Here is a 25660-nt window from a genome sequence, read left to right on the forward strand (position 1 = left end):
GAGCTCTAAATTTCCTCTTCAATCAAGGCCTGACCACCTTTAATCACTGGAGTGTGAGCAATTTCCTCAGTGGGAGTCATCATCATAATATCTTCAGTGCAAAGGAACATTTCAACCCCTACCAGTAGATCATTTTGTGTTAAAATATGTCTGACCCACTGATGAAATACTGTAGAATATCCCAAATAGCTTTGTGAAAGGAGTGTACAGATAGATTGCAGGTCTGGCTACGTGGAAGCTAATTGATCCTGATCTTTTTCTGGAAGAACACACACAAAGAAAGTGCTGGCAAAGTCCAAGGCTTCATACCAGGTTCCATAATGGCAGCAGTCTGTTCAGTCACAGTTATGACATCAGTCCTTGCCTGTGAAGCAGCGGAGATTTCACGGTTTCATCTTTGATATTCTACAGAGGAGATCCAAGCATCAGTGGTGTCCACTGGAATGAAATAGCTTCACGCAGGACTGCTGCCTTTATTAAATCTTTTGTGAGAAGACTAAGTACTTTCTTTTCTCTTATTTCAGTTATATGATCTTGACAAGCTCTTTAAGAATAGCAGGTACCAGGTAACGCACTACAGATATAGTTATTAAACCTGCCAGCAGGAGTTCACAGAATGTGTTCAGCCAGCAGGTCTGTGTGCTTGTATTGGGCTCATATATCCAGTGTTCATACCAAATATCAAATGTTCATATCAAATACAACATTTATTAAATGACCATCATCATAATCCTATAAAAAAAAATCCAGGATGCCCAAAATAATCACAGCCAGCATCACTGAACCAAAAGTAATGCCTTTTCTTAATGTTCAGAGGGAGATTTGTTTATCAAGGTACCACAGGAAAAATAGAATCTGAGCTTCCTTTAGAAGTAGGCCCACCAGAAATGTCTGGCAAACATCCAACCCCTGTTTTTGTTTGTTTGTTTGTTTCTGGTGTACATATGTTGAAGAATGCAGTCAATGTTCAAGCTCAGGTAACAGGGAAATAGGCTTTGTCCCTAGTCTTCATTTTACTACAGTGGATTCACTGCTGGGTATGAGAATGCCCAGAGGAGAGGCCTGTGGGACTTCGGAAGGGATATCCCAGGTTGCACCTCAAGGGTGTCCATTGTCCTGTTGATGAAGTTCTAGAACCTAGGTGAGGTTCAATGGGCTGAGGTCCGGAGCTGATGACCAAGAAAGAATTCTTGAGACATCTTTGGTGCAAAATGGTGGTTTAATAAAGCACGGGAACAGGACCCGTGGGCAGGAAGAGCTGCTGCCCTGGGTTGTGAGGGTAGGCATCTTATATACCTTTTGCGGTTGGGGGAAGGTGAGGAGAAGGGAGGTTTCAATGGGAGTTTCCACCTGCTAAAGAGGGCCTACAAGGTGCCAGGATATCTGAGGCCTACTGGAGGCCTTGCCCTTAATCAATGTTGTCTTCAGACCAGCCATTAATATTAAGATAGTTGGGAGACTTTTTGGTGGGATGTCACAATCCTGCTATCAATCATCTTTGTTAGTGAGATTTAGGACATTTGCAAGCCAAGGGAGACTCCTGTCTAGCAGGATTGTGAGCTCTGCAAGTTAACTATTTGCTTATTGTTCATGGCAGTCAGAGCTGCCTGAGGGATGCTACACATAGGACTGAGGGGGAGCAGATGGGGGGGTACAAGGCGCCAGCTTTTGCTTTGTCCTCAGCCAGCCTCCTCGTGCTCCCTCATCACCGTCATACCAGAGGTTTCTCTTTCTCTTCTCAGAATTTAGAATTTTTTCCAAATGATAAGAACCCAGCTTTGAGTAAATGTACACTATTTGACTGCCCTCTGTATTAGATTTCTATTGATGTCTTCATGAACAACTACCAACCTAGAGGTTCAGAACAATATTCATTCAGCATTTCACAGATTTTGTGAATCAGAAGTCCACAGACAAAGCACCCAGTTCCTCCACTCTGGGTCTTACAAGACTGGTATTAAGGTGTCAAGAGGGCCAGTTTCTTTTTTAGGTGTGTAGGGATGAATCCATTGCCAAATTAATTCAGATGTAGTCTCCCCCATTGTATGTCTCCCCCACTCCACCGCGGCCCCGGATGTCAGTGTGTGTCTCACCTTTGCTCCTAGTGGTGCTAACACTGTCATGATGAATCCATTCACTGCTTTAGGGTTGCTTTTGTTGGCCTACAACTTCTCATTCAGCCAGGTCTGGGTATTCCCATTTAGCCCAATGATTTACCACAGCCCAAGGTGGTGATTGGATCCAATCCAAGCAGGATTAGGGAAGCCCAATTTAAAATCTTTCCCACTTTCCCATATATATATGACACTGAGGTGATAGCATGGAACTCCTTTGATCTGGTGAGCATTCTGGTGAGAGGTACCAGCACCAGCCCACGTCTTCTCATCAGTGTCTGGGTCCCATTTATGTGGTCCCAAGGCCCTTCCTTCCCAGTTTTAGATCTGGCCAGGCAGACCTTTGTTTCCTACAGCCCCAGGCTTACCTGCAGCTACTTTGCTGCTCCCTTTTTCTTTTCAATTCTCTTGTATGTTTAGCCATTTACAAATATTGAACTATCTTTGTTTAATAATTAGTGTGGTTTCTTGTCTTCTGACTTGACACCACTTGGCTTACAATGGGAGAGTAGGGCTGTGCTGCTATTGCCTGAGGTCTTGCTTTCTATACACAGGGTCCCAGTTGTGAAGCAGTGACAGGGAGGGCCTGGCCAGCTACCCAAGCTTTGTCTTTCCTCACTCACAACTGCTTGACCATTTGCCTCAGGAAAATAAATTTGTGTTTCAGTGGCTGTTGTGATACCTTTAAAAATAAAGTTTTAACATATTCCACCAAAAAAAAAATGTGTTTCATGAATAACATTGTTTTCTTCATTATGGTATCTTTTCCCTGATGGATAGATAAATTGTCAAATGACAATTTTATACTTCAATGAAATGTGATCGTTATCTACATTATTTACTTATTTTAAGTGCTTTAGATGTGCAGTTGCTTGCTAGTACTTTTATGTTTTAAAAATGTTGAGATTTAAAAAATAAAGGAGCCAAATATTTAAAAATAAAAAAACACAGCAAGGTTTTTTTTTTTTCCCAGTAATATACAAATTTACATGCAAAAGTTGCATTTATTGATAGTGAGTTACTTTGCCAAATCTTTTATTCCACTAAGTAAATGGTTTGCTATTATAAAAAGTAATTTATCTGTTAAAATGCCACTTACTAACATTGACTATTTCTAGAATAATCATACAAGTAGTTTTGGATAAAAGCACTTCCAAGTGCAATTATTAATACTGAACATTTGTTCATTTGGAAAGGCATTTTATTTTAAAGCACTGTATGGAAGGCAAGTGTGGCCTTTCAGCTATGATTAACCATGGTATAAATTACAAGTAATAAAGTTTAATTATGTCATATTTATGCAAAATAAGGTAATTGAACATACATCCAAGATATTCGCATTATGAGAAAGTCAAAGTCATTTAGAGCAATCTGAATTATTTTTTTTATTTCATGAGATGTTAGAAATAAGAATGGAAATTTAAATTGTTTCTTTAGCATGCAAGGCAGATATATAAATAACTGTTATGAGCTTGGATTAAATGCAAGTTTGAATTATTTGACTTAAAAGAAAATAAAAACTATATACATATGCACACACAGACATGAAAATAAAATTTACCTCTTCTATTCAAATTAGATCTCCTGTCATACTTTTAATTGCAAGCCTCAAAAAATCTGTCCTACAGAACATGAATAAGGACAACGATAGCTTAACTTCTTACTGGTGGAGAAAAGAAACACATACACATACACATATGCACACAAACACACGCACACACACAAGTACACACCAGGAGTTTGTGTTAGCTTATACATCAGGGAACATAATCAGAGTGTGGTTCAAACTCTTCCTGCTGTTAGACAACAAATCCTATTTATTTTTTGACTTGATTGTCCGCTCTGTTTTTGTTGCTCTTCCAAGACTTTGGCTAGATTCTGGAGTTCTCGTGCCAATTAGGGTAGACAGCCAATTGAGGTCTTATGGTTTGAAAATATTCCCTTAGAATTTATAATCATACCTATAGAAACCTGGATTACAATTCTATTCTTCTGATATAAAAACTGATAATAATTTTTCTCCCTTCCCCACCCCCACAAAAATATGTGCTGATTTTATACATTAATTTTGTGGAAGTCCTTAAGACTTAATTTAATCCTTAGAGCAAAGGAGAAATGGCAAGAAAAATATGAATCACAGGTTCTCAGAATGTCTGCATATTTGCTTGCCTTCTCTTTTTTAGCATAAGATCAAAGAAAAGAAAAAAAAACTATAAAATTTCAAATCTGTATTTACTGATTGAATTTATCTTTTTCTTTTTTCAATTTAAAAGATGAAATGTTTGATTCAAACATTTGCTTATTTAGCAATCTGTGGGTAGACAAAGAGTGTATCTAAGAATCTATCTTGGATTTTTTTTTAAGGGTTTTATTTATTTATTTGTCAGAGGGAGACAGAGAGTACAAGCAGTGGGAGAAGCAAGTAGAGGGAAGAGCAGGCTCCCTGCTGAGCAAGGAGCCTGAGGCAGGATTTGATCCCAGGAACCCAAGGTAGATGCTTAGCTGACTGAGCCATCCAGGCATCCCTCTATCTTGGAATTTTGATGAATTCTCTCTCCCTGGTATACTATGAAAAGTGTATGTGCATAAAGGCCTTTATTCCTGGAAAAAAAAATAGTAAGTAAGAAGGACCTTGCTTTCTTTTTTTTTTTTTTTTTTTTTTTAAGATTTTATTTATTTATTTGACAGAGAGAGATCACAAGTAGGCAGAGAGGCAGGCAGAGAGAGAGGAGGAAGCAGGCTCCCTGCTGAGCAGAGAGCCCGATGCGGGACTCGATTCCGGGACCCCGAGATCATGACCTGAGCCGAAGGCAGCGGCTTATCCCACTGAGCCACCCAGGTGCCCCAGGACCTTGCTTTCAAAAATGTACTTTGGTAAAAGATCCCAGCAGAGCCTCCACCATATTCATAGCAATATTTTATTTTAGATTTTATTTATTTGAGAGAGAGAGGGAGAGAGTGCCCAAGCAGGGGGAGGGGCAGAAGGAAAGGGACCAGCTGAGTCAGTGCTGAGAATGGAGCGTGATGTGGGGCTCAATCTCAGGCTCTGAGATCATGACCCGAGCCATAATTGAGAGTCAGTCACTTAACTGACTGAGCCACCCAGGTGTCCCTGTTCTGAACAATACTGACACTCTGAAATCATCGTCCCCCTGCTACAGCACGGTAGGAAATCTATATTCAGTCTTCAACTCACAGTTTGGAATCCATTATTTTATCTCTGATTCATTTCTCATTTCCTGAACCCAGTATCTGCTCCTTTAGATTCACACTCAACAATACCGTTCCTCAACTTGATTTTTTTTTTCTTTGAATGTCTCTCAGCTCCTATTTTATCAGTCCAAATCAAATACCGCAACACTCCTCAATTTCAGCTCTGAGTCTGGATCTCGAGCCTCTGAACTGTTGGGGAAATATAATTAAAGACAAAATCTTTTCCCACCCCAGAAAACCTTTCCACCAAGTAGGAAGAGAAAGAAAGTGGTTTTCTTGTTGGATAAGCATTCAACCAGAATGTGATGTGCATCATAGACAATGCACTAAGAGATTGCAAAGACTGAAAGAAATCACACCCTTTTCTATAGCCAAGCAGATACAATTCTACATACATGTTATACTCAATATAAATAAGAGCCAGTCCAGAAGTCAGCAGACTTGGCAGCACCACTGGGGACACTGAGTGCATTTGTACTCTACCTGGTAAGAAGGGTCAATCTCTGTTAGCTAAGTGGCTTTCACCAGGGTAAGAACAGACTTTATGGCAGGAGGTAGGTAGACCTGCAATTGGAGGAAAGTTCCCACTCAAATTTGGCATCTTCCTTCCCACCTACTTTGATTTCAAAGAGATCATCCCAGGTCCTACAGAAAACATTCCTGGGTCTTAAAATTGAGGAAAGGCTGATATTGCTTTTAAGGATTTACACACATTTCACAGAGCAAAACGAAACAAAAAACACACCTTACACTTTCAAATGTCTAAAGCAAATAAGAAAAGGGAAGTGAGGAAAGGGTGAGGGGTCTCTTCCTTTATTTCCAACCAGAAGATTTTATTTTTCCTATTTGTATTTACTGTTACAGTATCAGTATCATGGCCATGAGTGTCTTGTGGATATCTTACAAGAGCAAAGGCTGAATGATAGGACCCTCCAAGATTTTCTGGTTTGTGAGTATTCAGAATAAGGACTCTATTTTCAATAAGTAACTAATAACTCTAATGGGAACATGGTCAGAGGGATGGAAATGCTCTTCTACATCCTACAGAATATCGTTTGAAGCTCCATTGTGACCATCTCTCTTGGAGGATGGAAATTAGGAAAGTATAGCTTAGGAAGTTTCCCTAAATAAAATTTAATAATTCTCCCATCTTGCAAAAGAGAGGTGACAACTACATTATCTTACTGTAGGAATAAGATGAGTAGGGTGTTTTATTTTAAAATGAGTTGTTAATACGTAATTTTATATTGATTGGAGTGATCTGTACAGAGAATTTATGTATTATTAAATTTTAAACCCCTAAGTGATATTTCTTGATCCAGGAATACCTTTCAACTACCTATTTCAACTAACCATTACCCAACTAAAGAGGGCTCATGGGACCAGTGAAAAAAAGGGGCTCCTAATTAAGGGCTATTTTAAAACAGGCTTGATATTAAGGGAAAAAGTGTGGGGGTTGATAAAGAAAGGGGAAAAATACTATAATGTTTTTAGGGCTTGTTCATTTATAAAAAGCACATAAATGGAGATCTGGCAATGGCCAAGAGAAAAACTTTGTTGTTGCAATCTCCTGCTGTCCATAATTCTCCTTTCTTCACACAATGGGGCATTTTTCTTGTGTCTATTTTATTCTAAGTTCATGTCCACTTTAGGGCCTATACACATTATGTTCCTAGCAAGAAATATTCCCATTTAGGCCTTTCCTTAACGGTTGGTTCCTTACCAAGCCATTTCTGCTAACTATCATAACCTTTCCAGGGAACCTGGGCGGCTCAGTCAGTTGAGCGTCTGACTCTTGATTTCAGCTCAGGTCATGATCTCAAGGTAGTAAGTTCAAGCCCAGTGCTGGGCTCCCTGCTCAACAGTTAATCTGCTTGATAATCTTTCCCTCTGCTGCTCCCCACCCTTCTCTAAAATAAATAAATAAATCTTTAAAAATAAACAAAGTAGCCTTGCCACCATCCCATAACATTTCCTCCATTTTTCTCTTCAGCACTCATTATGTCCTCAATTATTTCATTTTTAGATTTGTTTTGTCTTCTCAATTAAAATACAATGCCTGAAAGCGTAAACTTTGTATAACCTGTTCATACTGGATCTAGGAAATATTGCCCAGAACAGAGCCTGGGAAATAAAAATAAATGCTCAAAACAATATAAGATGGTATACAATATGAATCCTGAGAATGGAGAGGCAGAATTTGGAAGAGGGGCAAAATTGGTGAACTGAGTATTTTAATTGTTCCACATGTAAAAACTGGCCCTTTAAAAGCATCTTTTAATATCTTTTGCATTAGAGTGTTTAATATAATTGAATTATGTAGGTGAGATAAGAATAAAAATGAAGCTATTCCACAACATCCATCTGCTGCTTGTTGCATCTGAAGGCAGCATGAAAAAGTTTGTGACGTCTTTGGCTCCGCCTTCTCTAACCCATTCATGCTATCAATACTCCAGCATACATGGTCATGTAATGGGAGTCATCAGTTGGTAGACCTGAATGATCTGGGTTAGTTTTCAGTTTCCAAGTCACCTGTTAATGGCTTGATGTTCCTCTATTTTTGTTGTAAATATTTAGAACTATGTAATCTTTCCCTCAGTATTTATCAGTACTAGTCTAGTGTCAGACAAGTAATAACAAACAAGTGTCTAGTGTTAGACAAGTAATGAGTATTCACTAGGCATTTGCCACCAGATTGAAAGAATAAACTAATGAATAATAAAAAAAAAATATTTTCCATGAAAAATTAAATTTAGAGTGTGTAAAAGTCCACAACAAAGACTGACATGATGCGGAAGGGCATTAGATTCTGGAATGTGAAATTATTAATGGATTAGACTATGGAATGTGGAAATCTGAATTGGATTAATGCACCTGAGAATGTTTGTCTACATTTCTAGCTTTTACTTACATGGCAACATATTGTATTGGGTCAATCTGTGAATCAGTCAACAAGCATTCAATAAGCATCTTCTGAGACAAGTTTCTTCTCTGTACTGGGTATGCAATGATACGCAAGGGGGACAGTATGGTATAAAGCCCCAATATGAATATAAGCATTTTTGTCCAAGCTCCACTGATGGTGGTCTTTCTAGATAACTGTTCTTTGATAACGCACACATAAGCATGCACAACTTACACTATAGTAGACCAACCAAATGTGCTTTAATCCAAAGCATTTTTACTCTATTTTTAATTAATTCAGAAACTTTAGTAAAAACAGAACACTGAAGCTGTCTTGCATTTTCTGAATTACACTTATCAATCAAACCTTTAATCACATATTCTCAAATTTTGATGAAAAGAAATTATAGCAAAGAATAAAGTGAAGAAAAATAATAAAGCAGATGAAAATATGCCTAAAAATTGTAATCATTTTTTCTGTGATTAGGTGTTTCAATTCCTAATAATGTTTCCTAGTAAAGATTTTAGAAGAAAAAGAATGTATTTTAATAATATAAAACATTCTTAACCATAAGTGACTCTTAATCTCACAAAACAAACTGAGGGTTGCTGGGGAGAGGGGGTTTGGAAGAGGGGGGCGGGGTTATGGACATTGGGGAGGGTATGTGACATTGGGGAGGGTATGTGCTATGGTGAGTGCTGTGAAGTGTGTAAACCAAGCGATTCACAGACCTGTACCCCTGGGGATAAAAATACATTATATGTTTATAAAAAATTTTTAAAAAAGTAAAAAAAAAAATTTTTTTGATATAATTCAGGATCGGGAACTTTATTTCTTGAGAACACATTTTTAGGTTAAAACAACTATCAAAACCACCTCAGCAACAATATGATGGTCTTTGTCAATCCTCTAGCAGAGTATATCACTGCTGTAGTGAGCACGATCTTGTGGGATAACTGATTAAAAAATCTAATTAATTAAGAAACCTGCAGGAGGGTCACCTGGGTGGCTCAGTGGGTTAAAGCCTCTGCTTTCAGCTCAGGTCATGATCCCAGAGTCCTGGGATCCATCCCTGCATGGGGCTCTCTGCTCAGCAGGGAACCTGCTTCCACCTATCTCTCTCTCTGCCTACTTGTGATCTCTGCCTGTCAAATACATAAATAAAATCTTAAAAAAAAAAAAAAAAGGAAGATGCAGGAGTTACTTCTTTACTATTTTTCATGTTTTCTGTCACTCCTTAAATATATTTTATAAACTGAGAGAGTTAGTTGAGATCAAAACATGGAATTCTTCTTTGGTGCTGATAACATGATGACATTAATGTATTAAACTGACCCTAGCCAGGACAAATTCTAGCCTCAGCAATGAGAGGATAAATACACATCTGAATGATACAAACCAGTGGCTGCAGGAAAAACAGCAACATCTTTGATATATTCTGTCATGTGTCACAAAGTTGAATATCTAGTAAAGCACAGATATAGAAAATGCCAAATTCACTCTTTCCTCTTCTTTTGTTGATCCCTTAAAAATACTTAAAACACTAAATTTCAGCATGAGACTGTGATATTTACAATTTTCTTGCAGTCATTATGATTTTCAGCAAAATCATCAGTAATAGCTGATATATGTTCAATACTTAGTGTTTACTACTCACTGTGCATTGTATACATTTATCTCAAACATATACATTATCTCAATTAGTCATGGAAACAGGCCTGTAGCAATACTTATCATCCCTGTTTCTCACACTAAGAAACTTAGAATCAAAGGAAATTCCAGGTCACCTGTCTGATCAGTGGTTTACTTACTCTAAGATACTCAGCTCTAAACATTCTATGTCAGTTGGTCTAGGTATCCAAAATTTCAGCTTTGTCTTTCTTGTTGTATCAACAACTTCAAACAATTAAAAAGTAACATACGTGCCATCAATAATAACGTGATTACATCACTGTATTGTGCATTGGGAAAATAGAGATTAATTACAATCCATAATTAAATCTCTGACCAGGGAAACACACTTGCAAGCAAGTTATTACATTCTACTGCTTTAAGTGATCAAAGGCATAGTCAAAGTGCTATGAAAGCAACAAACGAGCAGTGCTCAACCTTCTCTGGCGCAGCAGGTTTTGATGGACAGCCTGGGCGGGAGAAACACCATGCCTACAAATATATGAACCTAGATGGGTGTGGAGAACTGGACGCTGATGTTGCCTTGCTGGATCCATCTTGGAGATGATATGCTACAAGTGTTGGCTAGTAGCAACTCACAGCTGTCTTTTCACCAGTGAGTTGGCCCTTGTGCCTTACCAAATAACCCCCCACCCACCAGAAGCTGCAGGCACAGCTACTGCTGGGAGAGGCAGACCTCCTCAACCCGTGGCTGAATGACATATAGGCTACACATTTCTTTCCCTTTGCATATAAGGAGCAGGAAGTCTGTGGTACAAATTGTGCTCCAAAACTTTCAGGTAATTCAGTTTAATTTATCCCCAGCTAAGAACACGTTCTTGCTTAGTGTGCCACCGCTCTTGATCTCTTCTGTTTCATTCACTCCCTACCTTCTGAGAGTGTTCCTCTGAATAATTTGAGAGTTTCTCCCTCAGATTCTGCTTCTAGGGAACCCAGTCAAAGATATAGGGCTTCACACCCAGGCAGTGCATAGAAATTAAACTTCAGGTGTAGTCAGGGTAGTAGGAGTAGGGGAGGAAGTCAAATGAAAGAAGTAGACAAGTAACAATGTCAAACCTAATGTTTTCATGTAACTTGTGTGTGTGTGTGTGTGTGGGTGATCATAAAGTTCTTGAGGCAAATCTTATCTTCTTCAGCTGTGTATCTTTTCCTGCCATATCCCTTCAGTCTTAAATTAGTCCCACATGGGTCCCACGTCTCATACCTAGAGTAATATACGTCACATAGTACATACTATAAGTCTTTTAAAATAAATGAACAAAGATGTGGGATTCTGAATGTAATAATGATCTCATCAAATTTTGTTTATCTACCACAGTATTTGACAAAATATTTTATGTAAACATTTCTTACCAGTTTTCTCTGATATGTTTGAACATAGTCAAGGACAACTGTCATAACAGACAATTATGCTTTTTGGACATGGCATTACTTTAATGGAACATGGCAAATATAATGGTGCAATTGTCACAAAATCTAACTCAAACTGATTTACTCAAAAGAGGCAATTACCATATTATTTAAATGAAAAGCCAAGAATTGTCATCAGTTCTGTCTTTTTTTTTTTTTTTTTCTTCATCAGTTCTGTCTTAATCTGGGTATCAGACACTGTCATCAGAAAGAGTATTTTTTCTTTATCTCATTCTTTTGTTTTTCTCTAGCATCAAGTGACGGCAGAATTTCTGCCCTCAGACCCAATCCTATATCCTCCTAAGTATCGGGCTAGCAGAATAAAAGCATTTCTATTTTAGTATATTATCGTACAGTTATCATGTTTACTTTGCTTACAAAGTAGGTAATATATCTATTTCTTAAATAGCCAGTGTGTCCAGGAGATGGTTGTATACAGATTTACTAATACTATGTCATCTGGTATCCACTATTAAAAACGCTGTGCATAGGAGGATTTGGTTCTTGGCTTGTTTAAATGTGGATCACACGTCCAAAGCCTGGTGCTACAAGAAGACCCTTTTTTTAACATAGCTTACGAGAGTGGGCATATAGGAGACATTTCCAAAAAAGGAATTAAGGATGATAGGTAGGCCCAAAACCAAAATATTCTGTTACAGAAATGATATTTATGAAGAATAATTTAATACTTAGTCAATGCATAAAAAGTGAACCTAGAAATTACAATAAATTACAGAAAAGAATAAAATTAATAGTTAAGAATAAAAATTATGCTTTAAAATTTTATAAATGCAAATGAAGATTTTAAAAATGTTTAATAAAACATTCCCTAATGAAACTCAAATGATTAGAGTGGCATATAAAATCTTTATCTTTGAAATTATGTAAAGTTATAAAGTATCTACTTTGGATAAGTCAATTTTGAATAAATTGATGGGATAATCGATATAATCACTAACATGGTAATATATTCTTTAGTATTAACCTTTTTATTAATAAAACACGGATAAAAGAAAAATATACAAAATAAAATATAGCACAATAAATTTTAATGAGGTGACAATATTAGTAGTCATTAATGTTCATTGCTAGATCCACTAGTTTGTTGGAAGTTGACAACTTGTAATATTCTGATCCTATCACATGCTTTTACTTAGGTATGGAATAATTTTATAAATAATCACTTATTCTTATCTATTCTTTGATTATGCAGTGATAAGTGTCAGAAAAAAGACTATAAATATTTCATTTGTGTATTTTGATCTCTATATTTGAAGATATTAAAAAGGGTGCCTATAATCCTATAGAGGTTTTAAAATATTTTAATATCATTATAAACTGATAGATTTGAACACATCTGATACATTTTAATGCATTGCAAATTTTATTCTTAATGGGCTCAAATGGTGTTCTTTGACAGCAGAAACCTTTTCAAGCTGGCTTTCCAGCCTTTGACAGTATCTCAGTAAACATTAATAGCTTTTTGATATCTGATTTAACAGGAAACTCAGGTTAATCTTACACATTTATTTTCACCCCAGAGCTGGAATTAGTCATTTCTCCTAAAAAGCACTACTTTTTTTAAAGTACAAGATGTTGTGTTATAACCAGAATTAGATCACTGGGAATGCTCATTTGCTACTAGGTTGGTCAATATTTCTAGGCTGTTTCAGTGTTTACATATAGGAAAAATATATAAAACACACACACACACACACACACACACACAGGACATTTGTGTGTTCATAAAGCTTCAACTGAAATAATGAACTACTGGGTTTTTACTGAAACACTTCTATATTAAATCTGTATCTCCTTTTCTCCACACTGTGACTCCTGCCTTTCAAGGATACAGGGGTTGCAGAGTTAGAATTTCCCATAAAATACACACACTAAAGCAAATTGAAGAATAACAATATCACTACTCTAATTTTGTTTCAGAAAGATGCTCTAGGGAAACAGAACAAATAAGACAATAGGATAGATTGATAGATAATTGGTAGATGTATAGACAGATATATACATATATTAAGATGTATATTAGGATGGAGATTATACACACACACACACACACACACACACAGAGGAAGAGAAAGAATAATTTTTAGGAATTAACCTCAAGCAATTTAGGATGCTGGCCAGTCTGAATATACAAAGAGCTCCTGTATACTCCACATCCAATTTCCTATATATTGGCAGCTTATATTGTTATCGCATATTTGTTACAATTAATGAATGAATATTGATATTATTGTTAGAAAAAAAATAGTCAGGTGCATGCACTTTTTCAACCTTTAGTCAGCTGCAGAGAAACGGGTCTTGAGCCAGGAACACTTCCTTGCCAAGAGATAAAGAGCCCACACAGTCTGTGTTGGGGTTATCATGTTGTGTGAGAATATCTCTTTTGTTTCAGGCACAGGTATATTGCTTCATTCTACTAAAAGAAAAATATCAGTGGCCCTCAAACAAGCCCCTAGTTTCAATATTTTAGATGTCCCAGAGAGGCATGAAGATCCTTCTATGGCAACAAGAGAGGGGTGCACAGAGACCCATTGCCCTATATCAGGCACGAAAGAGACCCACTTGTCCTGAGGGACCTATGCCCCCTATTGAATTTGATCTTGTTCTGCCTCTTCTCTATATAAATAAAGCATTATCCTAGCCAGTGCTTGATTATATTGTTTTCCTTGATGATTCTGATACCAATATGCAATGTGTAGCACTGTTAGACTTTTATTCCTGGTGATTGGCACAGTGATAATTTTTTATATTTTCCACATAGTCGGATTCCTCCCTTGGAATCAATAACTGGTGCATGGCATCATTCTTGACAATTATTAGCTAAAGCCCACACTTTATTCAGAGTTTCTTAATTATTTTATAATGTCATTTTGCTATGCCAAGATTCCAGAATGTACCAAATTACATTTAAGCCCATGTCTCCTTAGACCCCTCTTAGATGTGACAGTCTCTAAGACTTTCTCTGTTTTCAGTGACTTTGACAATTCGTGAGTACTGGGTAGGTATTTTGTAGATTGTAGCTGAAATGAAGTCAGTCCTATGCTTTTCCTCGTGATTAAACTGTGTTTATGGGTCACTGGGAAGAAGACCACAGAAGTAAAATGTCTTTCTCATTATATCATATCAAAAGCATACACAATCAACATGACTTATGGTTGGGGATGTTAACCTCAATCTCACCTGACTGAATTCATTAGTTTTTTCCCTTTCTGGGGTTTTCCTTCTTTTTTTCTCTCTTTCCATACAGTATGGAAAGAAGTCACCATATACAGCCAATCCTTAATGAGAGAAAAGTTGAGAGCCACTTTACTCATAATATTTACTTATTTATCAATTATTTGCTCACATCAGTATAGGTTCATAGATACTGACTTTGTACTTTGGGCTATAATGCAATGCCACACTAATTTTTTGTTCAAATTGTCCAGCTTTGGTCAAATGCAACTCTTTCTTGATTTCTTATTTCCTTTGATATACATATACATACTTTATATTGTAAATATTTCCTTAATTTATGTCACTAAAAGATACTCCAAGCTTATATTGTATATTCCTTGCTCCAGTCCTGGAATCAGCCATTTTTCTAAAAGCCCTAGTTTATTTCACCAGAGAATGATATAAGAAACAAAATTCTGCAGACTATAGGTGTTTGATGTTGTTGGGGTGTCATTTCCTTTAGGCCTTCTACATAAGGAAATATACATGTGTATACTAACCTGTGAAAATACACATAACCAAAAATATTTTGTATGTATCAATCTGCATGTATATTAGCCTGAGTTTATACTGATGTCTTCAACATTAATTTCCAATTGATCATTGAAGCTTATTTGTAATCTCTCACTCTGATCAAGAAACATGGCTGTAATTAGTATAACTTGTCTATTTTTTCATATTTTAGTTATAAGAATATGCATTATTCAAATATCTTTTTTATTACAGATATGTGGAGACTTACCCTATCTGGTTTAACCTTATGGATTGTAGCTTCTGTGGCACCTTTTTTTTTTTTTTTTTGGATAGTGGATGTTTAATTAATATTTATTAGATTGTCATTCTTAAGTCAGATAGCAGCTCATTTTATTAAAATATATGGCCAAAATAATTTTTTAAATATGATTAAAATAAAGGTAAACTATCAGGTAATGTGTGTAAATTTTCTACAAATGGACTTAATTTATATAATGCTAATAGGATCATGTTGTATGCCTCAAAAAGATAAGTAATGGTTTTTGATAGTCATAACTTGCTAAAGCTTAAAAGTAGTATTGAAACATGATTGTAATATCTCATGAACTATGCAAATATATCTATTTATTATATAACTATGCAAATATATCTATATATTCAATATCACTTCACTTTCTTATGTATTAAGAAAATTTCACATTACTTGATTTAGTAAAATTGTACAACAAAAATTATATTTTCTTGTAACTCTTCCAACTTCACTGCTGATTATTTGCTTATATTACAGTTGACATAAATGTTTTATCATTGCCTTTCAGGTGAATTGAGTCTGTAGGTAGCCTGAATCTGTCAAAATGATTTTGATAAAAACTAGGTTTCAGAAAGTTATTTTTTCCTTTCTAATTCTTTTCTCCAGATGCTTCTAAAATAATAAATATGCTCCCTGGAGATAATTAACCACAGCGGGATTTTAAGACATAATTATTTGAAGATCTATAACATTTTCAGATTGATCTTTTAAAGTGATGTTACTTGTATTGTTTCAAGATACATCTTATCTCAAGACTTATACTGCCTGACTTATAAATAAATGTATGACTATTTGCGTGAGGAATATGAAGTCATCTGTGGATTTTATTGTGATTATATATATGTATGTCTACATATATATATAAATCTACAGGATCTATTATACAAAGAACATGCTCTAAATTTAGATGGTTTAAAAGAATGAATTTGAGGAAATGGTTAGCGACTGTAAATAGATATTTTATTTAGTCTGAAATGTCCAAATAATTTTTTATTACCATCAATAAACTTAAGTATATTTGCAGTAGTTTACTTGGTTTTTTATGCTTATGATTTTTAAAGGATATGTTCTGATTAGACTACATCTTTATTTGCAGAATATTAACAGCTAATGAATGCAGAAGCAAAATCAAATTAACAAAGTCAACATTTTGGAAAAAACTAATGAAATAAGTGATTTAGGAAAAGAACATGAATAAGTGCAAAAAATGTAGGTCAAATATTAGTGAGGCAAGCTCTCTTCACAGCATGATAAGGTTAATTCACCGATTGTTTGCTGGTCATAGGAAAAAAATAATTTTGTCATCCAGGAATCGGGTGTTTAGTAACTGAAGTCACCAACAAGATTAACTTCCTGAGTCTTGGGAAAACCAAATGTTTTATAACTCCTGATTGGCGTAACATAAAGTACACAGCATATGATTTTTTTTTTTTGCAAAAAACAAATGGAAAAATAGTATGTAAGTTTTAACTTAGAGTTAACAATGAATATTATCTCTCCTTTTCAGATTTCCATAGAGGACGCTTCTGATGTCACTACTCTTCTCATTGAAAGTATCACTAGGAAACCCAACTGTTTTCCTTATGCATCCTCCATTTTCACTTCCTCAAGGTATGAGAGACATACAACTTAAGCAGTAAGTATATACCATCTTTACAATGATATTTCCCCTAGAGTCTTTTTCCTTTAAACCGTTTTACAGTAAGTGTTCTGGCCCTGCCCCACCCACCAGGGAGATTTTTCTCGACATACTTGGGTGAGACCCACCATTATTTTACTAATTCTTCTACAACCAAGCATGTAGTTTAATTTTGAAGTGCAAAATAATAGCCCAAGCTTCTTTTTGTAATTCTGTTCTTGCTAGATGGGCCTTTGATAGAGCTTATATGTTGATATTGCTTTGGCTTTGTATGTGTCCTTTGTCAACCCAGACCCTAGAGGTGGGAAAACACTGGTTTGCAGCCCTATGTTTATGGATTTGCATCCTCCAATATAAATTATAGTTACATTTGCTTTCCTTAACCCTATTCTTAGCATGAAGTGGGGATTTAATAAATAGGTTTTGTTGCGACAAATGGATTCTAGTTTTTCATCATAAAGAACCTTGTAACTGTATCTATTTAATCATTAATCTCTCAGTTACATTATACAGGGATAAAACATAGTTATTACAGTAAAGCCTTTGGGAATAGTCTTCTCTGGTTAATTTCTGGTCCTCTATCATATTAGATATAAATTTACTTTGTTTACTTACTTTGCAGAGATTTGTTATGAGTAAACAAAATAAGACATGTAAAATTTCTCATATTATATCAGCTACAGAATAATTATATCAGATATAGTTTGAGAAATTTCTATACACCAACCCTCTACTCAATAATTCACTTAGGTCATTTCTCTAAATTTCAACTGTTTGATAGAGGTCCTATTATTATTGTCACTTTACATTATACAGGTGATAAATTAAATACAAAGAAATATTCAGTAATTTTTAAAATCCTACATCTAGTAAGTCACTTGCACAGCCCCTTAATCATTACCCTATACAGTTTAATAAATATTCCCTCTTTTTCTTTTTGCTTAGGTTCAAGTTCTGTGCTACATGCTGATGATACAAAAATCAGTAAGAAAAAATTGCTGATATTCTAGTAGAGAAAAAGAATATACCGAAAAGACTCAAATTTTATATCAGTTCTGCATCCGTTTTTGGTACTTAAATTGGATATTGGCAGAAAACACACTATTCCCTGAAGGCAGATTATATCTCAAATTTATTCATATGCAATTCTAGGTAATTATATCACATTCCAATTTCAAGTAAAATTACTAACATGAAGTATCATGTTTATTTTGCCATCAAAATAGATGCCTATCTTTATCACAAGGAAGCAAGATTTTACTTGGTTTGAAATATGTCCACATAGACACAGCAAAATGGATCAAACCTGAGAAGACAAGAAAGGGGAATAGATGTTGAGAGAATTTTAAATTCAGGCTCATATTGCTTCATAACACTATAAAATTGCCTAAACTCTTTAACTTGCATGCTATTTTGAAATTCGCAGAAAACTTTTTAGAGGAGTATTAATTGTGGACGAATTAATGAGTTAGTAATTTATAATTCCTGAATTTACTTACTAGTAATAGATGTGAGTGTTAGCAATAGATGGACGGTAAAGGAAATTCTGCTAAAGGTTCAAGTGTTATTGACTGGCTGGTATACGACCAGTTACTTTGGAAAGGACACACATTGATTTTGCAAACACAAGGATAAAGATAAAATCTTCTAATAATTATATTTTAAGGATAGATCCAGAGGTTGATAAAGGTAAACCAGTGTGTTGACTCATCTATAGTCTGGTACATTGGTATGTAGAAATTATACAAATTTGTATCATTTGCAATAGAGAAAATAATTCAGATATATTTAGTTTTAAATTGGTAAATCAAATTTTATGGTGGGGTATTTCAGAAATGGGGGAAATTAAAAAAAAATTTCGAAGTACATGGTACGTTCACAATGTTAAATGCAATATGTTTTTTTTGTTGTTTTTTTGTTTTTTATTTTATTTTTTTAAAGATTTTATTTATTTATTTGAGAGAGAGAGGAAGTGAGAGAGAGCATGAGCGAGAAGGTCAGAGGGAGAAGCAGACTCCCTGCGGAGCTGAGAGCCCGATGCAGGACTCGATCCTGGGACTCCAGGATCATGACCTGAGTCAAAAGCAGTCGTCCAACCAACTGAGCCACCCAGGCCTCCCTAAATGCAATATGTTAAAACAAGTGTGAAATAACCAAGTATTTTACCGGTAAAACAAAGGTATCTATTTTTACTGTTAAAAGAAGAATTTTAAAAATTTCAATTAGGTATATTACTCTCTTGAAGTGTTACAAAAGTATAAGTAAACAATGTGATCAATAATTTGTAAAGTAATGCAATATGCCGATTAGGATTTTCACACAAAACAAAATACTGAGTAAACTATTGAATATAATTTACCTGTAGTGAAAAATATAAAAATCGATGGATGAATTTTTAAATGGAAAAGCAAGAAACTATTCATCTTATTTTAATTTTTGTTTGTGGGGGTGAGGCGAGTTGTTAGTGGGTTTAACGTACAAAAAACTAAGCCGTAATATAATTTGGTAGTGGCAAGGTTTGAGTCTTTAGATACTAAAATGTCACCATGATATTTTACCAAACATGGCTGACACCTTTCTTTTAGACTATATTATGTCCATTCTGATGCTTTTGTATAACCAAGGCAAATGGGTTCTTGAATTATGAAACATGTTACCTATATGTCAGGAGAGGAAAACACTTAAAACATAAATTCAGTAATAGATTTCAACACTAATGAACTGGATTCCCCCCACCCCATGGAGGAAGTAGATTTACGAAAGCTATTGAGAAACTGACAGTGTCTATTACAAACATCTGAGCAGATGCATGTTTCAACCATAAAAGAGGAAAAGAACAAAAATGCCAGCCAAACAAGGAAAATTCTGCAAATCCCTCTTTGTAATTAATATTTATTGATTCTTCCTAGGGTAAAAGTATTCTATGTATCACTGAGGAAATAACAATGAACAGACCAGATACAGTGCTCATGGTCAAAACTAATGAGGACTCTCCTTGGGGCTCTCCTTTAAAAATGTGTCACATTCAGGCTGAAGTTACCTACGAATGTCTGCATTCAGTTATCTCATTAAGAAGATATCATATTGGTATGAGTTAAGAGAAAGGAAAACTCTTGACAATAGTACTGGTTTCGGGGAAAAGCTTAGAATGTCTTCCTGGCTAACAAGCTTCCAAGTTCTAGACTCCCAGAAAATGGTATTTCTCAACCAGGAAAAATAAACTGAGTATATATGATAGAAAAAAAAATCAGAGTGTTAATAACTCACTAAAGTAGTATAAATAGAGATAACAAAAGAATAAGGGAAGGTGATGACTACAATACTGTAGATTTAATAAAGTATGTTCATAACAAAAGTTTTTAGGCAAAGATAAAATGAGCAACATTTCATCTTTGGCTAAAATATCTCCATGTAAAACAAGGTGAGGATTTTTCAGATGTTTATATGCTACCCTTAAGTATTTTAGAAGAGATGAAGATTGATCAATGTCTAAGTTATTGCTAAAGGTTGAAGGAATGACTTTTTAAAAAATCACAATTTTATTAAAACAATTTATTTAGTAATGAAATAGCATATATATGCATGTAGCTCTTATTCCGGGGCACGATTGGTTCGCTTGGAAGGCATATCCTTTTTGTAGTCCTATTTGTTTCTGTTAGCTTTTAGTGAGATCTTTAAATACCGGATGGTTGAGCTTCCCATGTTTTCTAGAGCAAGGTGAACTGCTACGTTTGGATCAAGGACCCCCAGCAGCTGTTTCCTTCCAAGTGTCTCAGTGTTTCACTCTGTGTGGAGACAGCTATGTATTTGGCCAAACACTTACAGAGACATCGAAGCATATCTTTAGTACTCTTTTTCTGTTTGTTTTCTTCTCTTCAGTACCCGAGTATGCCAGTTTTTGCATCCCCAGACTCCCAAACTCTGATTTCAATGTCCTTGAAATTGCTGCTCTTGCTAGGATTCCATGTCCCTGTCCTTTGTATAAAACAGTATCTGAGGCAGAAGGCCAGGGTGTCTGTGCCTCAGTTTCTATGGTTTTCTTATCAAATGTATCGTAGACCTGGAATGTTCCTTGTCACAGGCCTGACAACAGTTGTTTCATATAATGTGTTAAGTGTTACCTTTGTTTATTTCATAAGGGAAGTCCTGGTATCCACTTTTCCATCATAGCTGGAACCAGAACTGCCCAAGTTATTAAGCTGTAAAAAATAAAAACAAAATCACTAGCATATCTCTTCTGGCTTTCAGGCTTCGTGCTTTTGTTCTTGCAATGTTTTAATTCACTCATTTTTGTCCATACCAAATTATCACCTGTCTTTAGCAAAATCTTCATACCTTTTGTCTTCTTTGATGCTTTCTATGATTAATCCATCTTATTTTATATGTGAATTCTTATATATATACTTTGCTATACAACCATTTTGAAGTAAACTTATACTGCTTGTTGATATGACTTATACTATTTTACTGACCTAAAATAGATTTTTGGATTCCTCAGTTATGCTTAGGAGGTTATGACCTCTTTTTATGGGAGGGAATTATGCTTTATATTTATCTTCTTTTCAATAACTACAGAGGCATTATTAATATATTAACCCATTGAAATATTTAGTGATCAATTTGAATTTTCATAAATTCCTAAACAATTGTATTTTCTTATCCATGTATATGAAAATTGATACAACTAAATATTTAAAATCAATGACCATTAGTTTTATAATTATCTAGTGTTTTTAGCTTTTCAGTATTCTTAAATATCCATTAGATAGAGAATTTTTTAATTATAAAATGTTAGCAATGAATATTCCTTCCACCAAATATCCTTATTTTTTAAGATATAGGAATTGAGACAAAAGGAGGTTTAATCTTGTCAAAGACCCACAGCTTCTTATTGTTGGAATTATTTTTAGAAAACTGGTTTTCCAACTTCTAATTGAATGCTCTTTGTAATAAATTTCTATGTGGGACTTTCATAAATGATTTATGAAGACACAGAATATTTTTAAAACCTAGTTCAAAGAAAATACATAAATCACATCACTTCAATATTTGTAGATTTAGAACAGAAAATCATTCACCGAATTTCTTTTGAAATAATTGTACAACAATTTATTAAACAGTCTGAACTTTGGTCTACATACAAAGACAAAAATGAAAATATTTTCATTATTGTCCACTCACCCTCATTCTGCTATGAGTACTTTTGTTTTCTTATAGAAGTTCTTATCAATATTTCAGGAAAATATTATGATTTTCCATGGGTTTGTGTTATTATAGAAAAAAATCCATTGATTCTACTTATAAATTCTAATCTAATATGCAATTTTAAATATGATCATATCTCTCCAGCACAGTAAATTGGTATGAGTAGGAAGTGTGGTCTGTTATTTTATTCTTTTTCTCCATTCCTTAGCTTTGAGGGGAGGGTGCATTGTCTGTATTTGGTACATGCGTGCCTATCTTTCTTTTTCATCTTCTGGGTCATTTGGATTCATACAAGGAAGGGAGGGAAAAAAGGGTAAGTGATTCATGGTGACCCAAAACTTTTTCTGGTCTTTCTCTGTCGAGTGTAATGCACTTTAGGCTCTCTTCCATTTGTGGAGAAGATAAGAAATATTAATCCTTTTGGAAGGAGTGGGTGAATGATTTTGGATTTCCTAGTGAAGTGTTCAAAGTCACGTTTCCTTCATATGCTCATTTTGACTGGGTTCAGCTCTCCATCTACTGTATCTTTCACCTCATCTTCCACTAAATCTCTTAGTATCCTCTTGAATGGTTTGTATCAGCAAGATGTAAAATGGGTACAATCTTAGGAAAATTCTGGGGATTCAGTTTTGCAATTGAGCAAGGGCACTCAGCATCCAGAGGACAGTTTTTATAAATTCATTTACTTCAAAATTAAAAATCAGCACTTTAAGTAATAGTCAAAACTAAACACAAAATGTCCCAGTGATCTAAAGATAAGACTTTTTAAAAATTGAAAAACAAACAAACAAACAAAAACTGCCCATAAGATAAGATCTGTATTCTATTAGCCTTTTTAATTAAAATTTAATTTGAAATAAGATGTTCCCTTTAAAACTCATGTTTGCTCACTAAAAAATATCATGGTCATCATAACTTATCTGTCCTCAGTGACCAATTATCCTTCACACTTATTAAAAGATTTCATGGAAAGAAAATGAAGCTGAATCTTTGTGTAAATACAGTCTTTGTGCAGCTCTTTAGTCTTATCATATGGGTGGAGAAAGTGGAAGTCTTCTGACTACTTGGAATATATTTCTTTTTTTTTTAATTTTAGTTTTGTAATTGCATTATTATGGCTCAATATTATGACTGAAGCATATATTTATTTGCTTTCTATAATACCTGCAATAGTGTGAGGCTATTGTTTGTTTCTCTTAATAACTTATTTGAAAATGATTATCTAGCAATAGAAATCCTCTTGTGATTTTACACTATTTTGTTATCCTTGCGAGAACTTAAATACTTATGGCAAACTGATATTGGAGATAATTGAAATGAGGTAGTTTGTTTCTTAGGAACATAATTATTAACATCAGAAGGTCTATGGAAAGATCTCCTGAGTTGCTCCCAACATATTTATTTTATAATCTGAGTATCTTTTAAAAACCTTGTGGGTTTTAGTTATCTCTATGCTATGGCAATTTATGCCTATCTATCATCTATCTATCAATCATCCATCTATTATTTACTTATCTATCATCTAACTATCTATCATCTATCCCTCTATCATCTATTATCTAATTATCTATCATCCATCTATCTCTCCTCTATCATCTGTCTATTTCTGTATCTATCTATCTATCTATCAGCTACCTATCATCTATCCACGTTTCATCTACAGAGCCAACATAGATCTTTTCCCAGTGGTATCCTTTAATTCTGGGCGGGGGGGTGGGGAAACAGCTTTCAGTACATTTTTTCTTATTTGTCACAATCAGGATTCCTACCAGAGAATGCCAAATTATAAATTTTGCATTTGGCTGAGCAGGAACTAAGCCGAGATCTTGGGAATAAAGAAGACATTCTCAACAGCCCTAAAGAGTGAAGTGTTACATGTATTTTAACAAGGAAATACCATGGGTCTATTTCTTGGCTTTTTCTGCTAGAGTCACAGACTTTAGAAATTTACATAGCTTCTGTACTAAGTAAAAAAGAACAATGCCCTTGAAATCAGGAGGTGATATACTTTCTTTTGTATGAACCATGGACTGTCTTCAATGATGAGAACAAGAAAGCTGGATTTCGCTGATTTTTTTTTTAATTTAAATATTTGATGTCATTTCTCTCTTGAAGCATAATCTCTAAAGAAATATGTTAAAATGTATTTACTAGGAAAAAAGTATCTTATTTTTGTTATTAAAGAAAAAAGAGTACCCTTACTTTAATGACTAACAAACTTGCATTACCAAAATACATTTAATATGCAAAGATATTCATAGAGCCTGCTAACAGTACAGATTACCATAAATTAGTAGATTTGAAAGAAGAAATGCATTGATTTGATGCTTGTAAAAATGTGATAGATTTATAGGAACTGAGCAATTTGATATTTATGCTTATATGTTCTTTGTACCTCATAATTCTAAACATATTCAGCATATCATATAGCAAGAATACACAATTATCTCTTCATTGTGATGATTTTTGACATTTCAATAGTGTTAAATGCTATAGATATATTTTCCTGATTTTATGTTAATAACAAAACAGTTACCAATAAAAATATGACAGAATATGTTAATTTGTATATACTGCATGATGAATCATAAGCCAACATTGTTGTTGTTTTTCTTATTACCTAGCAACTGTAAGTCATGAGTACCTAAAATGAGTGATGGACTGAAAGAGTCTGAGCAGGAAAATGTGGGAAGTAGAATTATAATTTTTTTTTTTTTAGGTTACAATAGAAATACAAAGTTGAAAAACCCTGGACGAAGGATAAAAAGACCATGTTCTGTTAATAACCAGTTCTGTAATTCTTATGAAGTAAATTATATTTCCTGAAGTTCAGTCTATTCAACTGCAAAAATGATAGCTTAAGGTTAAAAGAAATGAACATATATGCCATTTTTAGAAATGAAGTGTAATATGTAATAATTTCATGAAGTATAGACAATTCAACCACAATCAACCCTTAACTTGCATTTTCTCATTTTTCCATCATATATGTCTGTTGTCTCTTCTATTATTACCTGATGTATATATTATTAAAACTTGTTCATAATCCCCAGATAGGAGCAATATAATCTCGTTTTTTTTTTACCTTAAAATGATCTATTGGGCAGAAATTTGCTAACGTTTTCCCATGATAGTTTAAGTTGTAAAAACTCATTCAAAATTTTAATTTCAATATAAATAGAGATATTGAGGTGCCTTGGTGGCTCAGTCATTAAGCCGCTGCCTTTGTCTCAGGTCATGATCCCAGGGTCCTGGGATTGAGTCTTACATTGGGCTCCTTTCTCAGAGGGAAGCCTGCTTCTCCCTCTCTCACACCTTCTGCTTGTATTCCTTCTTTCCCTGTTTCTTTCTATGTCAAATACATGAGTCAATAAACTTTAAAAATATATAAATAGAGATATTAAGAAAAACAAGTTAAAACAAAAGGATTTCTATTTTTTTAATGGGTTGGGTTATTTTTT

At 34.6% G+C, this 25660-nt stretch overlaps 1 long non-coding RNA gene across 1 annotated transcript; it reads left to right on the forward strand.

Moving 5' to 3' along the window:
• The first annotated feature begins 1238 nt into the window (after nt 1-1238).
• LOC101677580 lies at nt 1239-18373 on the forward strand. The gene is made up of 4 exons (XR_001179780.1): nt 1239-1279; nt 6192-6276; nt 16863-16991; nt 17940-18373. It is a non-coding gene; the product is annotated as an uncharacterized LOC101677580 (long non-coding RNA).
• Nucleotides 18374-25660: the final 7287 nt, after the last annotated feature.

The sequence above is a fragment of the Mustela putorius genome, unplaced genomic scaffold (assembly GCF_011764305.1).
Source record: "Mustela putorius furo isolate JIRA1106 unplaced genomic scaffold, ASM1176430v1.1 tig00003974_pilon_pilon_pilon, whole genome shotgun sequence".
Taxonomy (NCBI): Eukaryota; Metazoa; Chordata; class Mammalia; order Carnivora; family Mustelidae; genus Mustela; species Mustela putorius.